This window comes from Symphalangus syndactylus, chromosome 15 (genome assembly GCF_028878055.3).
Source record: "Symphalangus syndactylus isolate Jambi chromosome 15, NHGRI_mSymSyn1-v2.1_pri, whole genome shotgun sequence".
Lineage (NCBI taxonomy): Eukaryota > Metazoa > Chordata > Mammalia > Primates > Hylobatidae > Symphalangus > Symphalangus syndactylus.
In genome coordinates this window covers 19,354,963-19,375,168 of record NC_072437.2, presented here as the reverse complement: position 1 = coordinate 19,375,168, position 20,206 = coordinate 19,354,963, and the positions used below count along the sequence as shown (strand labels likewise).

The window sequence follows — 20,206 nt, the reverse complement described above, 5'->3', positions numbered from 1 at the left end:
TCATTTATTTCCCCCATGACTCATCTATGTCTTTCACACAAACTGAACAAAGTCTTTTGGTCACTGTCCTCTTCACGTGGCCATGTACTTCCTTCTCCCTGGACCCGATGTAATTGCTCTTCTTCTAAACTTTTCCACTGTGCTCTGTGGAACCTCTATTAGTTGCAAACAATTTCATGCATGCTCTTCACCTAGTTACAGAAAGTTTCACCATTTCTTGGCTCTCACTGAAACCTTTGCCCTCAAGTGGATGCTCTCATTTGGGTTGGGGTCCTCCTTGCTCTCCGAGTCCCTTGCAGATCTTCACTCATTCACCATGTCTCCTGGTCACTTCCCTTCTTTCAAGGAGCCCCTGGACCTGCTGCCGTTCTCTTTGTCTCAAGCGTGTGTGACTCACCCTCCACCCTGGGATCTTACCTTCTTTTCTACCTCAACAGACCAGGATATGGCAGGACCCACCATCCCAATCTATCCCTTATCTGACCGTTTCTTCTGCCTTCCTGCTTCCAGGCCTGACAGTCCTCAACCTAGGCTGCTGCAGCCTTGGGAATCAGCCTCCTGTTTCTGCTCTTGCCCTATATGGCATCTTCCATCTTCCATGGCATCCAGAAGAATGTCTTAAAAATGTGTCACATTGGCCAGGCACGGTGGCTCACGCCTGTAATCCCAGCACTTTGGGAGGCCGAGGTGGGCGGATCACGAAGTCAGGAGATCAAGACCATCCTGATTAACACAGTAAAACCCCATCTCTACTAAAAATACAAAAAATTAGCCGGGTGTGGTGGCAGGCACCTGTAGTCCCAGCTCCTCGGGAGACTGAGGCAGGAGAATGGCATGAACCCGGGAGGCGGAGCTTGCAGTGAGCCAAGATCGCGCAACTGCACTCCAGCCTGGGTGACAGAGCGAGATTCTATCTCAAAGAAAGTGTCACATTGTGTCACACCCCCACTCAAAACCCTCCAGGAACTTTTCTTCACACCAAGACAACTGCAAAGCCTTACCATGTCTGGAAAGGCCTCCAGGGTAGACCCCTGTCTGCCCTCATCTCCTACCACATCCATCTTGCTCAGGCTACTCCAGCCACCCCCAACTCTACCAAGCTCATTCCTCTCCCACAGCATCCTCTTCCAGAGAGAGCCCCTCTTTCAGTCATCAACAGAGCTCACCCCTTGCTCCAGCAAGTTCCCCACTCAAATGCCAACTCTCCCTGGTCACTTTAACTACAAGAGTCCCTTCCTCTCCCTGTCCCCAATACCACTCTCAACCCTGATGCTGGGCACACATCAGAAGCAGAATTATTGTGTCTTTGGGTGTGTTAGCATCTCTCTCCTCCATTAAGTGCCTGGAAGGTGAGGATCTGTGCGCTGTGCCCACCACTGTCTCCTCAGTGCCTGCTGTGGAGCTGAGTACATCCTACGTGCCAAATAAACCCTTGTTGGATGATGAAGGAACAAGGTAGCCACTTTGTCTTAAAGCCATAAAACAAGTTCTTGTGGCAGCCAGATGTGTTGGGCTAGAGACCTAAAATAGCAGTTCTTCTCCCAAAGTGCTACCACTAAAGAGTGGACCTCCTCTGCCCCTTCCCGGCATGACTCTCATAACTGTGCAGTCACTCTCGGGTCTCAGGATGGGCTCATTCCAGTCCTATCTCTTCTAAGCTTTTGTCTACCATCTAAAGGACTCCTTGGTACCTGGCATAGGCCAGCCCATAAGGCTGGTCCCCATTTAGGATGGAGGAGAGTTGTGGTGCCTTCTCCTGAGTCTTCTCTCCCCTCTATGGGGCAGGGACGAGTGGAACTAAATGAAGGTGACAAGGCAGACGTCTTCTGCCTCATAGCCAGCAGCTGTCAGAGTTGTTGGGCTCTCTGTGCTGTTATCGTCCTCTTGGCAAGGACACGTATCAGCAAGCCTGTGCAATAACTGTAAGTTTTTCTGAACTTAAAATGTTGAGTTCTTAGGACTTCTGGGCTCAGCTTTGGACCTTAGTTGCAATTCTGAGAAAAGCAGAGAAAACATACCAAGCCCCAGTATCATCCTTTCAACCAAAGGTCCAGGAACAGCCCAACTGCTGAGACTGTGCAATGAATGCACTGCTCTGGCCTCAGCTTCCTGCCTTTCCGGTCTCCCCACTCTCTTGGGTCCCTGCAAGACTGTCAGCCTCCTTACCTACCAGCCTCGAGGGACTTCCCCTTGTTCCCCACCCTGCCTATACCTGAGGGGTGATCCCTTCAGCCTCCTTAGAGAGGTCTTCCTGGATGACCCCAAACACAGCAGGCTCCTCCTTGTCGCACCATGTCTGTCATGGCCCCCACCCAGCATCTGAAATTCTGATTTCCTTGTTTATCTTCTTGTTTCTTGTTTGCCTCCACTGCACAGCACTGGAACAATCCTTGCCTGTGTTGCGCACCACTGTGTCTCCAACGCTCAGGCTAAAGCTTGGCATGCATCAGGTGCTCAGTAAACATGTGTTGAATGAGTGAAGACATTTCAACAATTCCCTTGCCAATGTCTTCAGTGCTCTTGCCCTCTAATGCCTTCCCCACCCATCCACCTAAAAGCCAATCTTGGTCAACTTGCATCTCCTTTTCCTGCCTGGCCTGCTGAGCATGGCTGGAGGAAATCATGCGATGTTTGGGTTGCAGCTGCTACCAGTCCATGCTCCCCAACCTCAGCTGAGGGCCGCCATTCTTCTGTGAGTCTCAGTCATCTCTCTTCCACTTGCCACCATATTTACTTCAAGGCTTCCTCAGTTTCCCTGTGCCCCCCGACCCACCTGGGAAAGTGGAAGATATCAGATGGGAATTGGCTCCACTGTCCAGTCTCCCCGACACTTGTCTTCATCCATCCTCACATACTTCAGTCATTGCAATGTGTGGACTTCCCTTCCCTTCTCCTCCATAAGCACACACCTTCCACTGTGCTCTCCCACCTGCTCATGGGTTCCCTTCACCCAGCAGCCTTGCCCCTTGGGCTTCCACAGCTTCTTTCTTACTGATTCTTTGCCGTCAGTATTTAAACATGATCAAATCTCTCCAGTTGCAAAAAAAAAAAAAAAAAAAAAAAAGGAAAACAATCCCCCAAGCCCACCCTTTCACCCATGTTTCTTTTAGATTCTTTCTTCTCTCATTCATTTCCTTTTTTCACATGTTTTTTATTGAATGCCTTCACTCCTGTTCATACTGAAATCCTCTACAATCTCATTCCGCCCCCACCACACTAAAGACCCCTGCTTTTCTAGAACCTTTTACACTTAGGCTGATGAATAATTTTAGGCTGCAGTGCATGCAGGCCATTGTCTCGGCTCCACTCTGGGGAATTAAAGAAGCAAAGACTTTTCATCTATTTATTGGGTTTCTCCTAAGAACCAAGTGGTACAAAGACCCAGAATTCTCAGGGAAACCAGCCAAGTAGCCACGCATTTGCTCTTACCTTCCCTATACCTTCATGACCAGTATCATTCTCAGGAGGTGGTGCCTTTCTATTTCTACCCACCTGCCCCACCTACCTCTGTTTGCTCTCTTCACCTGGAGCACATGGTGTGGTTTGCCTCACTACGGCAATCCCTGCTTCTTCTGTGGGAATCATCTCGACCTTGGCAAAGGTCTAGAAAAGAGTGCAGTTGGGTGCCTTCCTCCCACAAGATCCCCCCTAAGTCGTGACCTGAGGACGGAAGTTTTCTCTTGTGCCTGGATCCATGTGTTCTGTGTAATTGTAAAGCTGACGCCCAGTCTTATCTCTGGGGTAGACTTCACAGGTTGTCTGGGCCCCATGTGTGTCTCATGGAAAGAGCAGAAGGTCACAATGTCCCAAGGCTCCCCCAGGAGTTTGGAAGTATCTGCTGCAGATGGCTAGAGACAGATGGTTTTGAGTGGCTTGACAACAAAAAAATGCTGTGCAAGTTCAACTGAATTCTTTTTTATTTTTTTATTTATTTTTTGAGGTGGAGTCTGTCTCTGTCATCCAGGCTGGAGTGCAGTCGCACGATCTCGGCTCACTGCAACCTCCGCCTCCCAGGTTCGAGCAATTGTCTTGCCTCAGCCTCCCAAGTAGCTGGGACTACAGGTGCCTGCCACCACACCCGGCTAGTTTTTGTAATTTTAGTAGAGACAGGGTTTCACCATGTTGGCCGGGCTGGTCTCAAACTCCTGACCTCAAGTGATCTGCCCCTCTCAGCCTCCAAAAGTGTTGGGATTACAGGCGTAAGCCACTGCGCCTGGCCTGAATTCTTTTTTAAAGACTTCTGATTTTCACACACTCATTAAATCTCTTGGAATAGGGAGAAAGGATGAGAGGTAAACATTTTGGCAAGAGGAAGGTGGGAACCAGTGGTAAACAGCTAGAGGAGAGTCCACGGTGAAGGAGGGCTGGAGGATGGATGTGCTTACCTGGTTGCTATGCAGAAAACACCATCACTGGTACACTGTGCCTTTTGCAGGCAGTGTTGTTTTGCTAATTTCCTGCTCCATCCCTGCAGATTCCCTGCATTTCAAGAATATACCATATTAACTGCTAGCTCACTAACCTCACACCCTTCCGGGTTCCTTGGCCTGAAATTCTCTTTCTCATGAATTTTCGATTGAACTCTTATTCCTTCAAGGCCCAGCTCCAACGCCACCTCCTCCATGAAGCCCTCTCTGATACCTATACCAGCAACCTCAATGAAATGGATTTCTCCTTCTTGCCTAGTCGCCTCAGCATTTTGTGTTACTATAATACTTTTTCTGAGAAGTAACTGGTTCAGTTAAGAGAAAGACTATGGACTCTATAGGGTCAGACAGACTCAGGCTCATGCACAATTGATGATTTAGTCTGTGTGACCTTGGCCAAGCCATTTAACTTCTTTAGGCCTCTGTTCTCCCACCTTTGGAGGTGCAATACTACCCAAATCAGAGGACTTTGATGAGGATGGAGAGGAGGAATATGAAGCTCTCTGCATGAGCTCCGTATTCTCTAAGTTCACCCTGATCCATGGCATCTGCTGGGCACTAGGGCTACTGGCTTCCTCATCCTCATTAGATGGAAAGTTCTGTGAGTGCGGGGTTAATACCCTTATCAATATGACATGCTCCTAGAGGGCCTAGTACCATGCTTAGTAAGTGCACGTCAAATGTTTGACATATTAATTCCAATTTCCTTAGACTGTTAATTCCCAAATTTGTTCACCTCCTGGTGCTCCTAGAAAGTGATAATATTTGTATGGATGACCTGGCGGGGCTGTGAGGGCCTTGGTGTGGTGCTTGGTGAGAAGATCAAACCCATTTTCTTTATCCTATATAATTATGGTAAAGAAAATAAGGTATTAAGAAATATATTAAATATTTTATTTGTACAATACTTTAAAGCACGACCTCTTTAAATTAGTGGCCCAAGGAAGTTATAAGAATAGAATTCCAATGCAAGTTCAAGTGATTCTGAAAACATTGAGTTTCACATTTTGTATTCACTATGAAATATTTATAAATATATATAACTCTCAGGACACTGGGAGTCTGTTCTAGGGAACACTGATGAGGACGAAGAGCTTTAGTCAACGTTCGTGTAAAGTTGCAGACTGTTTTCGAAGTGAGGAAGCAGACTGGCCTACAAGTGATGCCCTGGTGGGGGTCAGAAGTGGGTCAATGCAGCAGCAGGAGTTAGTACAGCATGGCCGACCTGAGCCCAGTCACCTGGCAGGTAATCAGCAGGTAATATTGCCTAAATACTTCTTGACTTTCAACAGAGCCCAATTTCTCCTGTTTTCACTCAAAAGGCACCTTGATCTTCAATGAATGTCCTTTGTTAAATTGCAAGGGATGTCCTAATAAGGTCACTGACTTCTTTTGGGCATGGCTCATGTTTGTAACTTGGAGTTTCTGATTCTGCGTCGCATGTAGGTTGGCCTTGTTTGCTGTAAGATTCTGGAATGACTTTGAATAATGCTGTTGATTCCAAGGGACCCATTGCCTGCCAAAACTGTGTTCCAGGAGAAGAGATGGAAAGGAAGCAGAGAGGTACAACCTCAGGGATTGGAAAATTAGACAGACGTAGCCATCTGTTACCGCTTCCACCTCGCTCACGGGCGGCTGTTATTACAAGGCTATTTTTACAGGTGCATATTTTTGTTATGTTTGTCCTCCACTTGTCTTTCTGGGCTCATTTTGAAGCACTTGAGGCAATCCAGGGAGCCCTTTGGCTCTGTAAAGACTGCAGGATGGCTCAGAGCCTGGCATGTAGGAGAAGATCTGTCCTGACATTCTGGTGTATTTCTACATCCAAGGATGGGAAGGGCATTTGGTGGCGATGGTGGGAGAGAGGGCTCAATGGCGCACCAGTTTGAACAGACGAAAGACGTTGAGCAGACATATTGGGTTACTTGCACGATAACTTCAATTTCCCCACACATGCCAAACTGAAAATCTTGCGGGGCACACTACCCTCAGTAACACAGAGAATGGTGAGACCAAATTGAACTCAAATATATGTGGGCACATAAGTATTTCCACCTTTATTATCTGACCCTAAAAGTGGTGGTATACAATATGCCAAATCACCTGGGCCTCAGTGAAACTTCTTTTCATGTTGTGCTCTATTTTACTTCTAGAAATTACCATTTAGACGGAAGTTCAGATTATAAAACCCAAGCATTCCAAGCTTTCTTTCTGCCTGGCACAAGTATTTATCATTTGTTCACATTATTCATACATTAAATGCAAAGCAGTTATTAAAACATCCACCATGAATGGAGTACCCTGATAGATGCTGAGGACACAGGGCTGGATAAAACAGTCCTTGCTCTCAGGAAGCTCCCAGTCTAGTCTACAGGTTTGCCCAGTGTAATATGTGCTGTTATGAAGATCACAGGGTGCACCACGGAGACAGAGAAGAGGGGAACTTAAATCAGCCTGAGCCATCAGAGGCACTTCATGTAAGAGGCAGTGTGTGTGCCTGGATTCCTTCCTTCAGGAGGAAGGAAATACTCACTGGGTGAATCAAGACAATGGAGGGAATGGATATTGGTCTGAAAACAACAGCACATGCAAAAGGTCCTGAGGTGGGAGCAGCCTGGCCCATTCTTGGTAGAAGGGACAGCAGGGAGTTTGATAAAGCCAGAGGACAAGGTGTCTGGGGAACAGGAGAATGGTTGATGAGACAGGAGAGATAGGTGAGCACTAGATCATGAAGGGTCTCCCATGACAAGCCGGGACTTTCTTATGGGGACTTTCTTATGAAAGCCATAGGGAGCTGGTGAAATAGTGCGAATAGATGGCAGCAGCATGGCTGTTTTTGAATTTGAGAGCAACCAGGTTGGTGGCAGGAGATGGACAATGCAGAGAATACACTGAGTGACACTGAAGTTAGAGGGATATTGACCAAGAAGGGGTGAGGGCCTGAGTGGTCATAGTAGCAGCAGGGATGGAGAAGAAGAGAGGATGCTGAGAGCTATTTAGAGAAATCGGTGTAGATAAGGATGAATGTCTGCATGGATGTAGGGGACCCAGGACAAGGAGCAGTGAAGGATGACTCCCGAGTTTCTATGTAGGGAAACGGGTGGGTGGTGGTATCATAAGGGGAGACAGGGATTCAGGAAGCAGAAGTGCATATGGAATGGGGGAGGGACAAGAAGAATTCCACTGCAGCATCTTGAGTTGCAGTTGCCAAGTGAATAATCCTGCGTTCATTTTCTGTGTGGCAGGAACAATCCCATTGTCTACAGAGTGGGCCTGATGTTCTGTATCTTTGAGAACTGTCTCCTGACCTGCTCTTTTGTTCCCTCTCCACCTCCTCCTCCACAAGAACCCCCGGCAGTCTTCCTGCTGCCCTCTCTATTCATCCCCCTCATCTCTGAGTATCTTTCCTTTGACACCTCTTTCCAACCTCTCCATCCTCATATGATTTTCCATGCCACCTCATTGAATGTCACTGTTCCCCGAACAGCACCACATGGCATTCTGTGTTGCTCAATGTCTGCCTTCCCTGACCTTCTGCCCTCCCTCACAGAGGTGGGGGCATCCAACGTGATGGGAGTGAGCCCGACAGGGGTGAGCTCATGCAGCTACAGAACATGAAAATGGCTGGCTGAATGCAACACGGTCCATGAGAGAGGTCCCTGGAGGTTGCTGAATATCTGTTTGAAAAAGGAGATCAAAATGACTGTATTGTGGGCCATGGGGATGGAGAGACTCACTCATTCTTCACAACTATCTTCTCTTTTGGTAGCAGCACCCTCAGGCCTCTGGCTCTTTGCTGTGGCTGGGAACTACCTGAGGGTTTGGGATGTGGTGGTGCTTCCAAGAGAGACCCAGCTGATGGCCTTCCTCTGTGGATCAGCTGGCTGCCCCTCCTGCATCTGAGGACTCACTTCTTCATGTTGCTCCTCTTCTTTTCCACTTTCTGAAGCATGGTGGCTGAGCAATCTGAGTGGGTCCATTTCTGATTCTGTGGAAATTTAGGCCCCAGGGTCTTCAAGCCCTCCTTCCGGTAGGGGAAGCACTGCACATCACAGGGTGACTGTGACCTTGGCCTGGGCCTTTGGCGGACAGTGACCAGAGTCCTCCCATCTTCCATCAGCTGAGGTTCTCACCTGTGCACCTGACCATCTTGGTATCCACATAGGAGGCTCTGAAGAGTACCTATGCTGGTACATCAGAGTATATGCTAAGCTTGTTAAAGGCAGAGATGTGGTATATCCCTTCAGCACCTAACACTTGCCATATAATAGATGCTCAGTAAATGCGTGTTGTTGAAAAGGTATGTAACTAGGTAAATTTCCTTGAAATGATCAATAGTAGTTTATATATACAAATATAAGTAATACCACACTATTTTCATTATAGCTACTGTTGTTTGTTTGTTTGTTTTAGCACCTACTATGTGTCAGGCACTATTCCAGGCACTCTATGTACATTATTTCTAATCATCTCAACTAAGTGCATTCATCTGGTTTTAGACGTGTATTTATTGAGACTTCATGAGGTTAAGTTGCCTGTCCAAGGCACATCAAAAGTGTTCCGAACTGAGGTTTAAATATAAGTTATTTTTAACAATATCCATGCTTTTTCATGAGCTGATTCTCACCAGCAAGTATCTTTGACAATCAGGTCTATATGTAAGTCAGCACCATCACACCACCCTTTGATCTGGGGTTCTACCCTGTACTTTCCGTCATATGCAGCCACCAGCCTGGTAGCACTCTAGCATGTGTGTGACACGTACGTACATACACACACGTTTCCCTGACCCTCACTCATACTCCATGCTCCACTAGGAATGGGACCCTTACTCTTCCATAAAATATTTGATGCTTTCTTCTGTGCTTCTTTTTCATGCACATGATTCTCTCTTATTACAGTTTTTGCTTATTCAACAATCTTAAGAAGAAACACTCATCAATGTGTGATATGTTAATATATTGCCTTGGCTAGTGTTACATGGTTCAGCTATTTTTGGAAAAAAAAAAGAGGATTTCTAGTTTGCTGATACAAACTGATTTCGCAATATATTTCCCTATATGTTAGTCTTTGTATTTCTCCTCCATTTCCCCCCCTCTTCTAAGCTTCCCTTTCTTCAATATTTTCCTTTTGCATCTGTTGGGACTTTAATATTGGGGTTTCCTTGGAGACTTGTTACTGTAAAATGCTGAGCCATTTTATTGTAGGACTGGGTAAATACTGTGACTTATTGTGGTCAGATCAATTTAATGGCAAGGAAATGCTTATGTTCCAAGACCAATAATTACAATCCATTCCTCACTGGCTTTCCCGCTTCTGGCATGGCTCCCTGCAGTCAATCCTTCATGCAGCTGCCAACTTCATTTTTCTCACCTGCTGCTCTCACGGCATCCCCTCTCTCATCCAACCCCTATGGTCGCTATTACCCCTCATGTCCATCCACACCCAAAGCCATCCCCTTAGCTTCAAGACCCTTACTCCCTCAAGAGCCTTTTCCCTTCCAGTCCTAGCCAGCATTCTGCTGACAGTACATTCACACAAGGACATCCCAGCCCTTAGAGACGCTCACTCCATCAAGAATCGATTGGGAACATGCCAGTGGATTCCAGATGGATTTCTCAGTGTTGCTCCCTTTGCCTCTGAATCCCTTCCCAATACTTCTGTTCTCCCAGCCACACTCTTTGCCAAGTGTACCTGCTGAAATTTCACCTCTTTCCTAAAGTCTTTTTCATTTAACAGAATGATAGATTGTACAATACATTTTATTTATTATTATTATTATTAATTATTATTATTTTTTGAGACGGGGTCTCACTCTGTGGCCCAGGCTGGAGTGCAGTGGCGCAATCTCGGCTCACTGCAAGCTCCGCCTCCCGGGTTCACGCCATTCTCCTGCCTCAGCCTCTCCGAGTAGCTGGGACTACAGGTACCCGCCACCGCGCCCGACTAGGGTTTCACCATGGTCTCGATCTCCTGACCTCGTGATCCGCCCGCCTCGGCCTCCCAAATTGCCGGGATTACAAGCGTGAGCCACCGCGCCCGGCCTATTTATTATTATTTTTTTAAAACAGAGTCTTGCTGTTGTTGTCCAGGCTGGAGTGCAATGGCGCGATCTTGGCTCACTGCAACCTCTGCCTCCCGGGTTCAAGTGATTCTCCTGCCTCAGCCTCCCAAGTGGCTGGGATTACAGGCATGTGCCATCACACTCGGCTAATTTTTGTATTTTTAGTAGAGACGGGGTTTCACCAAGTTGGCCAGGATGATCTCGAACTCCTGATCTTGTGATCCACCCACCTCAGCCTCCCAAAGTGCTGGGATTACAGGCATGAGCCACCATGCCCGGCCCAATACATTTTATTTTTACTTTTATTTATTTTTTGAGATGAGGTCTTGCTGTGTCACCCAGGCTGGAGTGTGGTGACACAGTCACGGCTCACTGCAGCCTCGACTACCTGGGCTCAAGCAATTCTCCCACCTCAGCCTCCCAAGTAGCTGGGACTACAGGTGTAAGCCACTGCACCTGGCCCTGTACTATACATTTTAAATTAAAAAAATTTAATTGTGGTAAAACACACATAACATAAAATTTACCATCTTAACTATTTTTAAGCGTACAGTTTCGTAGTGTTAAGTACCTTCACATTGTTGTGCAATGAATCTCCAGCACTCTTTTCATCTTGCAAAACTGAAACTCTGCACCCATTATACAAAACTTCTGATTTCCTCTTACCCCTAGGCCCTGGCAACCACCAATTTGCTTGCTGTCTGTGTGAATGGGATTACTATAGGTACCTCATCCAAGTGGAATCATACAGTGTTTGTCTTTTTTTGTGACTGACTGTTTTCACTTACCATAGTGTCCTCAAGGTTCGTCCATGTTGTAGCGTGTGTCAGATTCTCTTTCCTTTCAAAAGTTGAAAAATTCTCATTGTGTACATATATCATGTTTTGTTTATTGGGTCATCTGTCAGCAGGCACTTGTGTTGCCTCCATCATTGGCTATTGTGAACAATGCTTCTATAAACATGGGTGTATAACTGTCTCCCTTGGGAACACTGTTTTCAATTGTTTTGGGTATATACCCATCAGCACATTTTTAAACTCACAAAACAATTTTTGACGTTTGCTTTAAGAGGGTTTAAGTAGGATGAAACAAAAGCAACTCTGTAGTGCTTTTCAATGGATCCATAGTAAGGGATGTGCTAATGTGAAGATAGGTGGTATCTGCTTCAGAACGCAGTGATAATAAATGAATATTTCACAGTGAACAGCGAGCAGCATTTGTTCGTTGAACAGTTCAAATCTCAGAAACAGTGGGAGAGGTGATAATTCAAAAAATTGTTGAGTGTGGTTACCTGAGTAAGTCAGTATACCTTAGGGTTTAAGTGCTTTAGGTGCTCATCTTCATTTTATAACACTTCTGGTTCTGTGATGTCAAAATAATATGTTTGTAGTAGAAAATATGGAAAGTATGAAAATGCACACACGCTTGTGTGTGTGTGTGTGTGTGTGTGTGTGTGCAGCTAGTTTGCTAAGTGAAAAGTATACATTCCCCTCCTTGCCAAGAGAAGTCCCCCAGGAGATTCTGATTTTCTCCCATGGCCCTTATGGGGCATTGCTCCATGTGTGTAGGGAGTCCTGTGTGGCTGGGCTGGGACACGTGAGTCACAGGGATTACCCTTGTCTCTCTGGCATGGGACTCAGGCTATATCTTTTCCTTCAGTTCACACCTGATCTTACTCTTGAATCTTAACTCTGTGATGACAAAAGAGTCAGGGAAAGATGAAACTAAGGAAAATTGTACCAGTGACAATGAGTATTGTCCATTAAGGCCCACAGCAAAGTTGGCCTAAGTGCTTCTTTCCCTCTCCCAGGCAGGAGGCAGCTTGAGGCGATGCTCCATGGCAGACACCTTACTGCACAGAGCCCAGGTTTTGAACACCTTCTCTGGTCATGGATTAAGCTGGAGCCCCTAGCACCACAGACCTGTATCCTTGACATTGATCCTATTGCAGCGCACCTCTCCGTGGTGTCCCTGCTTTGGCTTTGAGCTGTCCCTCTGCTCAGCGCATGCCATTGCATGGGTCACAGTGGAGGTCCTCCTCGTCATACAAGATGTGTCCCATCTTTCCCAAGGAGGTTCACCATATGTAGGTAAATCAGAGTTTTAAAATGAAAGCACTTCATACTCAGCAAGTATGCTGCAGTCTCACATTTTGGGTTTCTTTCTTCAATTCCCCCAAAACAGGTGCTGTTTCTTGAGATGATTTTGTTATGCAAGAGAAGACTGGTGCAAAAAAAAAAATTGAGGAAGAGTTGAGCAATGACTTAACTCCTCTCACTTATTATTGTTTGTTTCTTCATCTGGCTTGATGGCAAATTCAATGGGGAAGGTGACAATCTATCCACTCTTGCTTCTAGCAGAGTCACAGAATTTCTCACATTAAAGTCACTCTGAAAAACCCAATCAATATTTGCTTAAAGAGCAAATCAGAGACACCATTCTCATTTGAAAGTTAAGGTCCCCTTGGGATGGGATTGGCAAGCCAAACTTCCTTCGTTTTTGGCTCTCCTCCTCTCTCTCTCTCCGGGGTTTTGATTCTCACTACCCTCTCACCTTCCTGCTTAATCCCCAGCCTCCATATGCCATCCATTTTTCTGGACTTTCTGCTGTGATCCAGGATTTGGAATTGGTCCTCATCCTTTCTGTTTTCATAGCAGGCCAAAAAAGAGAAGTAACAAAGGAATTAAAATCCCTTATGAATCAGCAGTTTGCAGAGCAGACTTCTCTTACGGATGCTTCTCATTAATACCAGGCAAGGTGTTTATTGATAGAAAACTGCAGAGGAATTTTTACAAAGTTTCTTTTTTATGTCATCGACTCCCTCAAATAATCAGGAAAGCTTTTCACTGATATATCTTATACATTTTAAATAAGAATTTCTTTTGGTGGCTTTTAACTGATGAGGCCATAGGTTTTGAGATACACTCAACTAAAATGAATGAGGAGACCACAGGAGAGAGCTCCAATGTGGCTGACATATATAGTGGACAGAAAACAGAGACCTATGTTGGGCTTTGTTTATTCTTTCAAGTCTCTAAGCTGTTGAATGACAATACCCTGTATGGCATCTTAGCAGAAATGACCTGCATTTTTCATTTTTTCTTTGGTCCTCTAAACCGTGGTGTATACCTTCTGTGTGGTTCAGATATCTTCCATATCATATTGGAGCCTTACTAACATGCCATTTGTAATACATTGAGATTAGAAATAAGTCAAACACATTGTGTGTGTGTGTGTGTGTGTGTATGCAAATAAAACCTAGTTCAATTCTCACAGCTGCCTAGAAAGCATCTATTGTTACCCTCCTTTCACAGATGTAAAAGTCAAGGGTCAGATAAGTGACATAATTTGTCTGACATCTCACAGTAAGAGAAGGAGCTGGGATTTGCACGAGGGGTCTGCATTTACAAAACCAATGTTCTTTTCATCTCTATGCTGCTGTTCCTTTGGTGGTGAAAACAATGATTATCTATCAGTCCCCTTGCCCTGCCATTTTCTCTCAAGCATTGCCTGGCTGAGAATAGTTGCCCAACAGTTGTGAATTTCCTTCCTTCCATGTCCTCCTTCTCCGATCTGGCCAAGTTTCTTGGCTGCAGGCATTTACAGACTATCAAAATTCTCAAAACAGTTCAAACCAGTTCTGTGTATGAGCAGAATATAGAATCTGTCATAATGTTGGCCCCCTGAAATTATGTTTTTATACACTATGCTTTTCAAATTGGGGCCAATCAACTCATCATTCAGTGAAATGTTTTCAGCAGAGATTATGCTGACACATGGGGATGCATATGTCACATTTATAGGGGACGTTTTAAAATATGATCATTCCACTGGCATTGATTCCTTGTTAACCAAAGACGAGGTTATTTAGATGCATTGAGTGTGGCTCTTTTGGATCAACTCAGCTACTTTTGATCTTACCCAGACTTTTACAATTTTGTCCTACAAGGAAATAAAAAAACAAAATTTCATCCTCCCGATAGAGTAGGAAAATGATTAAATATACTATAGATATTGGAGAAATGGTGCCATATTCAATTACAGTGCCAGTGTATTAAGTTCCATTTCTCACTGTGTCTGAAGTTCTGCAATTGGGTTTCTGCCATACTAAGGTGGGCGGGAGTCTCCTTGATTAAAGGTCTTCTTAGGTGAAATGCAGGATGACTGGTTATTTTTCTCGGAAATAAAGCCAGTGCAGATCTGAGAGCAGCACAATTTAGCTTCACCACTGTGCTTCTCATTCTGGAGTAATCCAAGCTATGGCTATGGAGAAGTACAGCAAGCTTAGATGAACACTGTACCAGGAATTAGCATTTCAGCCAGAGAGTGCCTGCAGAAGCCCAGACTTGTACAACCAACAGTATCCTGGACATCTCTCAGGCAGGCATCTCAACCTTAACTCGTCTAAAACTGACCTGCTGTTCCTCCTTCCCTAACCTGCCCACTCAGTTTATCCCTCTTGGTGCTTGGCAGCACCATGCTTCTAGTTGCTCAGGCCAAAAACATTATGGCTATCCCTGATTCCTCTCTTTCTCTCACATCCAACCCATCAGCACATTCTGTTGCCTTGTCTCCATAATACAGAATACGTCTGAATTCTGACCACTTCTCATCACCTCCATTGCCAACATGTTGGCCCAAGTCGCCATCATCTCAAGCTTGGATTGCTGTAGCAGCCTCCCACTGGATTTCCTATTCCATGCTTGTCCTTGACAGACTGACATCAACCTAGCAGCCTGGTGAACACCAAGGGCAGACCATGCATCTCTCTGTCAGAACTCTCTACTGGCCCCTCATTTCCCTTGGAATAAAAGCCACAGGCCTTCTAGTGACTTACAAGGCTCTGCAGTCTTAGCTCCTGTTCCTTCTTTGGCCTCCCCTGTTAAGACTCTCTCCCTCTCTCTTTCTACTCAGCAAAGTCTTCCTTCCTCTTCTCAGCCACCAAACAGCTCAATGTTGGCCTGAGACGGATTCATTAGTGATGTTTCATCAGATGTCTCCATCTAGTGCCTTGAACCTGTTTCAAAAATCATCTCTACACATTCTGGAGAAAGTGCAAACCACCAGTCCAGTTAATCGGCAAGACAAGTCAGCTCTACTTCCAAAATATGTGTCTAGCAGGTTCTTTTTCCCCCAACTTCACTGTCAGTAATCTTCATTCCCACCCCTCAGTTATTATGTCTGAACTAGGGCCTTACGGCTCTGCTCAGGTGGGCCTCCAGAGACCTTCTCAGGGCAATTCTCGCACCTCTTTACTCAAATGTCTTCTTCTCATGGAGGCCTATCTTGACCTCCCTATTTAAAATTTAAAAAGTATTCTATTGCACTTCTCCATCATAAACTGAAAATCTAGGATTTCTGGAATCTAAAAATTGAAAATTTATTAAGATAATTTTACTTATTAACCATGGAATTCTGTATTCAAATAAAATTCAAAATAATTTGATATGTCAAAAAATAAAATTACAACCTGAATATTTTTCTGCTAGAACATAAACTCCATGAAAGCAAAAATAGTTGTCTTTAAAACAAACAAACAAAAAAAAAAACTGATGTGTTCCTGAGAACTTAGAATAGTGCCTGGAAATAGTAGGCACCCAGTACATATTGGCTTAATAAATGAATAAGCTGAAGGTCCTAGTTCCAGAACTGGATTTGGTATTGTGGACAAGACCCTTCAACCTTCTGAAAATTGGTTTCTTCACATATGGAGAGGTGAGGGTCTGCAACTCCTAACTCCTGACTTTGGGGAGACATAAAAACATTCCAAAATGTACACGATGCAAATATAGCATCGTTCAGGGGCACACGTGGCAGAAGGTGTGAGTGACACAGTGGGCTTGTGCCCCATCCTAGAGCTGCCCTGGCTGCACACCCAGGGCTCAGTATTTCTCCTCTGGAAAGTTAGCATCACAAATTCTTGTCAAATTCTAATTTAAGGCTAATACGTAGCTGCAGTCTGACTGAATCAGGAAGAATGCAGACCACGAAAAGATGAAGGAGCCATAATGGCAAATGCCTCTGGTAAAAAGTCATTGCTATGGGAACTTTCCACTTTGCTTTACATGTGTAGCATTCTGAGTGACCAACCAGAATAATACAGCAGCCCCTTGGATTATTTAAAATCACACCGCAACTCACTGCAGGCTTTGTGACCTAACCTTGCGTTAATGATGTGACTATGCTCTGAAGTCCAAAAGTATTGTTACCTTGGGTTTTAACATTTTTGAATAAGTTCTTTATTAAAAATACTTGCATCAGAATTACTTGTCAGTTTCTCAAACTGGTGATTTGTAATTGGAACAGATGCACTGGTGCATACAATTGTGAGAGTCCTATTTTAAAGTGTTCTTCCTCATTTTTAATGAGTTTCCTACCTTTAGGCATTGCCATATATGCCTTTATTCATCCTGGTTGATTTATAAGCAGCTTATAAACAAAAAATTTAATTTAACTTGTAAGTATAGTAGACATTCAACCTCAAATGTTTTTTTTCCTTAAGACAGAGAAATAATCTTTACTCATTTATTCATGCATTCATTAATTCAGTTGCATCTCTGATGCATCTACTATGTGCCAAACCCTGCGTTAAGGGGTGAAGAACAGTAGTTCGCAAATGGCCTCAGTCCTTAACCTTATTCATGGAGTGTGTAGTCTAGTGAAAGAGAGAGAAATCTGACTAATAATTAAATACGATCTAATTAATATCAGGCTGTTACTAAGGAAAAGCAGTAGATTGAGCAGCAGGAAACCTGAGCTGGTTGGGGTGGGGGCTAGCGTCTCCCCAGCATGTGCCTTTCCACCTAGGACATGAAGGAGTCAGCCAGGGGAGAACGGGGCGGGTGTTTGTGGGATGCACCTGCATCCTGGAGGGTTGAAGAGCATGTGTGATGGTCCTGGGGTGAGTAGGAAAAAAAGAGAAGGCCAAGAAAGAGACAATAAACTGGAGAGGGCCAAATCATGTGGGGCCTTGTCAGCTACGGGTAGAATTTGGAAATATCTGAAGAGTAAGAGGAATCCATTGAAAGGTTTCAAGCAAGAGTGTGACATAACGATTTTATTAAAGCATCACTGTGGTTGGTGAGTGGAGGCTGAGCTGGAGGTAAGTGTGGATGGAGGGGCAGCGCTTAGTGGCTTCTGCACTTGTCCCAATATAAACAATTTGGTTTTGTGGTGGCAGTGGTGGTAAGAATTGATAGTGAAGATGGTGAAAACAGAGCCCGCTGGACACATATTCTGGAAGTAAAACTGGCAAGTCTTGCTCATGGATTAGATGTGTAGTTTATTATCCAGAAAGTGTTGAGATGATTTTTGGAACAGGCTCAAAAGACACTACAAGAGAACACCCAATGGAACATCAGGAAGGAATCCAGACTCACAGTGAGGATGATGACATGATGAATTCAGCAGCTGGAGCTGGGTGGTTACCAGGGGACAAAAGCGTCGGGGATCTCATTTCATCAACCTCTTGAATTCCAGCTCACAATCTGGCATTTACATTCCCCTGCCTGCCAAATGCCAACCTTGGATTTCACTTCTGCAGAGATTTCTGGAGGGTGGTTATTCCACCTGTGTCAAAGAAGGGTTCATTCTCGGGTGTTTCCTGAGGATCCACAGAGAACTGCCAGTACTTCCAGCATCCTGGAACACTTATCTTTTAAAAATAATTACAACTTTTTTCACTGAAGTAATACATACACAGAGTTAAAATAAAAATATGGAAATAGGGAAATCAATCAATAAATATATGCAAAGACTTAAAATAGGAAGTGATAGTTCCCTGCTGGGAATCTCTCCCCCACTCCAACTCCCAGCCTCTAGAAGCAACCACTGTTTACCAGCTATCTTCATCTCTGTAATGATATGACCATGTTTATTGAGGTGAAATTCACGCAACATACAGTTTACCATTTTAAAGTGAGCAATTCATAATCCTTTCCAGATTCATCCAACTTGTAGCATGTAGCAGTATTTTGTTCCTTTTTATGGCTGAATAATATTCCATTGTATGTATATGGCACAATTTGTTTATCCATTCATCCAATGATGAACATTTGGGTAGTTCCTACCTTTCAGCTGTTATGAAAAGTGCTGCTATAAATATTCACGTTTGGTATTCATATGTTTTCATTTCTTTTAGATATATACCTAGAAGTAGAATTACTGAATCATAAGAGAATTCTATGTTTAACTTTTTTTTTTTTTTTTTTTTTTTTTTTTTTTTTTTTGAGACGGAGTCTCGCTGTCGCCCAGGCTGGAGTGCAGTGGCGTGATCTCGGCTCACTGCAGGCTCCGCCCCCCGGGGTTAACGCCATTCTCCTGCCTCAGCCTCCCGAGTAGCTGGGACTACAGGCGCCTGCCACCTCGCCCGGCTAATTTTTTTTGTATTTTTAGTAGAGACGGGGTTTCACCGTGTTAGCCAGGATGGTCTCGATCTCCTGACCTCGTGATCCGCCCGCCTTGGCCTCCCAGAGTGCTGGGATTACAGGTGTGAGCCACCGCGCCCAGCCCTATGTTTAACATTTTGAGGAGTTGCCAAGCTGTTTTCCCCAGTGACTGCGCCATTTCACATTACCACCGGCAATGCATGAAGGTGCCTGTTTCTCTACATGTCTCTGTTGTGGTACCAGTACCATGCTGTTTTGGTTACTGCAGCCTTGTAGTATAGTTTGAAGTCAGGTAGTATGATGCCTCCAGCTTTGTTCTTTTGGCTTAGGATTGTCTTGGCAGTGCGGGCTCTTTTTTGATTCCATATGAACTTCAAAGTAGTTTTTTTCCAATTCTGTGAAGAAAGTCATTGGTAGCTTGATGGGGATGTCATTGAATCTATAAATTACCTTGGGCAGTATGGCCATTTTCACGATGTTGATTCTTCCTACCCATGAGCATGGAAGGTTTTTCCATTTGTTTGTGTCCTCTTTTATTTCGTTGAGCAGTGGTTTGTAGTTCTCCTTGAAGAGGTCCTTCGCATCCCTTGTAAGTTGGATTTCTAGGTATTTTATTCTCTTTGAAGCAATTGTAAATGGGAGTTCACTCATGATTTGGCTCTCTGTTTGTCTGTTATTGGTGTACAAGAATGCTTGTGATTTTTGCACATTGATTTTGTATCCTGAGACTTTGCTGAAGTTGCTTATCAGCTTAAGGAGATTTTGGGCTGAGACAATGGGGTTTTCTAAATATACAATCATGTCATCTGCAAACAGGGACAATTTGACTTCCTCTTGTCCTAATTGAATACCCTTTATTACTTTCTCCTGCCTGATTGCCCTGGCCAGAACTTCCAACACTATGTTGAATAGGAGTGGTGAGGGAGGGCATCCCTGTCTTGTGCCAGTTTTCAAAGGGAATGCTTCCAGTTTTTGCCCATTCAGTATGATATTGGCTGTGGGTTTGTCATAAATAGCTCTTGTTATTTTGAGATACATCTCATCAATACCTAATTTATTGAGAGTTTTTAGCATGAAGGGCTGTTGAATTTTGTCAAAGGCCTTTTCTGCATCTATTGAGATAATCATGTGGTTTTTGTCTTGGTTCTGTTTATATGCTGGATTACGTTTATTGATTTGCATATGTTGAACCAGCCTTGCATCCCAGGGATGAAGCCCACTTGATCATGGTGGATGAGCTTTTTGATGTGCTGCTGGATTTGCTTTGCCAGTATTTTATTGAGGATTTTTGCATCAATGTCCATCAAGGATATTGGTCTAAAATTCTC

The 20,206-nt window shown here is 44.5% G+C and overlaps 1 long non-coding RNA gene across 1 annotated transcript in view; it reads left to right on the top strand.

Annotated features, from left to right (window-relative positions):
* LOC134732633 (uncharacterized) overlaps positions 1 to 20,206 on the top strand; it is a 233,790-nt gene that overhangs the window by 117,219 nt on the left and 96,365 nt on the right. The window lies entirely within an intron of this gene.